Below are 2,475 nucleotides of genomic sequence, written 5' to 3'. Positions count from 1 at the left end.
TGAAACTTGCACGAAACTTGATTGCCTATCGCTTAACCTCCCCCCTCTCTGTCTCTCTCTCTCTCTTCTCTCCCTCTTTTTCTCTCTCCACTCCTTGGCTCCCACTCTCCGTCTCTCCTTTCTTTATCGTCTTCATAGCACTGCAACTAGTAGCGGAAAGGGAGATGAACAAATATTGAACAAAAAGCACAGACGACCTTCACAGCCAGACAATGCTGTATCACCAAACTTCGCCCGAGTTAGCTTCTGTAAAAGCCTTCCGCAGCCACAAGACAGCAGTCTATTCTCGGTAACGCTTTTATCTACAGTGCATGCTTTGACACATGAGAGAGAGAGAGAGAGAGAGAGAGAGAGAGAGAGAGAGAGAGAGAGAGAGAGAGAGAGAGAGAGAAGGAGAGGAGGAGAGTTAGAAGAAGAAGAGAGAGAGAGAGAGAGAGAGAGGAGAGAGAGAGAGAGAGAGAGAGAGAGAGGGAGAAAGGAGAGGAGGGAGATACATACAAGAGAGAGAGAGAGAGAGAGAGAGAGAGAGAGAGAGAGAGAGAAAGGAGAGGAGGGAGATACATACAAGAGAGAGAGAGAGAGAGAGAGAGAGAGAGAGGAAGAAAAGCATCCTCTTTCGAACCTAATCGTCCTCTATCATCACCCATTATCAACCAATTCCCGTCAACGAAGCCCTTTAAACCCCCCTAACCCGGAGTGAAACAAAGAAAATCAGCTTAAAGGGTAAAACAGCGAAGATAAACCTTGACCAACTTGACCCTTCGGAGGTTGGGACCTTCAAGTTACTCTCAGCCAATCAGCGCGCGGCGGGCACGCTCGTTTCCAGAGGTACGATGATCTCGAAGACTAACTGATTTCTTCCCTTCAGGAGACGAATTCATGAATAGTTTCTTCCCGGCACATGCATCAAAGCCGGCTAGCCGGACTGTAAAGCCGGTTAGTAACGGCTAGGCTCGCGGTGATTGCTCTCTATAGCCGTCTTCATTTATTCCCAAGCCTATTCACACGACAACTCATGAAGAGTGAGAGAGAGAGAGAGTGAAAAAAAAATCCCATGCTGTATAATAAAAATGAACAACACCTAACCGGCAACTTTCGCCCTCAAGCTCGCCGACCATAGCTCTCCAGAAGAAAGTGAAAAGGCACCAACATGTGCTCCTAGGGGACGCCGCGGCCGCTCAGCTGCTCCCCTGCCAATGGCAGTAGCCGCCTCCTCCTCCTCTCCTAACACTCCCTTCCTTGTACACATACTTCTCTTTTTCCTTCTCCTTCTCTTTCTCGTCTTCATCTGCTTCCTACCTCCTCTCTGCACACCTCCCTCCCCCCCCCTCCTCCTCCCTGGCGAAGCGCCCGCTCTCGTCTGCGGAGAGCATGGCCGCCGGCTATGCTTGCCCTTGGACGCTGTCGACTCTCCTCTGGCCTCCCCGCATGCAATATTTCGACAATTGCATTCAAGCACGTTGCCACAATAACAAGTTGATGGAACTGGCCACTCTTAGATGGAGACAAACTATTGAGATATGCGAGAAAAGCCAGACGAGACAGGCCGACCTTCCTCCGCCATGGGTTCGCGACAGCAGTTGCTCCGTCCAGCTTGGGTGGGGGTGGGGGGGTGGGGTGTTGCCACATCCCCTCTCCTCTCTCGCCTCCTCAGTGCTATCCAGGGCGAACCTTGCCATCCGAGCCTCGTAAAATACGAAATACCCTTCGGAGCACTATAATCCACCAACTCCAATCTCGCTCCAGCCAGACCCTAAAGATCATCTAAATATAAACAAGGCCAGACATCCCTGCCGGCGACCTCTGGCAGCCACCTAGCGTTCTGGAAACCCGTTGCGTCTCAACCACAACGTAATTGACTTCGATCCTACTCATGCCTATGTTGTTGAAATAACCCGGGCAGTGCAATCACTTGCCCCCACGGCGCCCGGGACACATTATCTCGGCTTGGTCCTGCATTGTGCAACGGCGACGAGATGCAATCGAAGGTGACAGAGTAAAAGTGAAACCGTAGAACCAGAGGGTTGAGAGAAAACGAATCTGAATGCTAAGGCGAGAAAACCGATCATCGCGGCTGTACAAAAAAGCGAAATCGAAGCAGCACAATATTTTCCTGGTTATTACCGCTTAAATCGCGTTTAATACTTATAATTCTTAGATAATCGCGACGTTCTGTCTGACGACCGCAGGCCACCAAAACAAAATAAATACATCCGTAAAAAAACAGACCTTTCTGTTGGCCATTTCTAATGCCAAAGTCGGCCAGACAACTTACTTCACAAAATATCTTTCCAGACGCGAGTTAAGACAAGAAAGTGTTAGCAAATCCCCGCTGATGAAACGAAAGAGGCTCTTATTGGGGGTGGGGGGGGGAGCCTTCGACTTCGAGATCCTAATGCACAGCGCCTGACCTTGCCCTTCACCTGGCCACTCGAGATATTTACAAAAAGAAAAGATTTAAAAAAAAAGTGGCTG

Source organism: Penaeus monodon, chromosome 41, assembly GCF_015228065.2.
Source record: "Penaeus monodon isolate SGIC_2016 chromosome 41, NSTDA_Pmon_1, whole genome shotgun sequence".
NCBI lineage: Eukaryota > Metazoa > Arthropoda > Malacostraca > Decapoda > Penaeidae > Penaeus > Penaeus monodon.
This window is presented reverse-complemented; position numbering follows the sequence as displayed.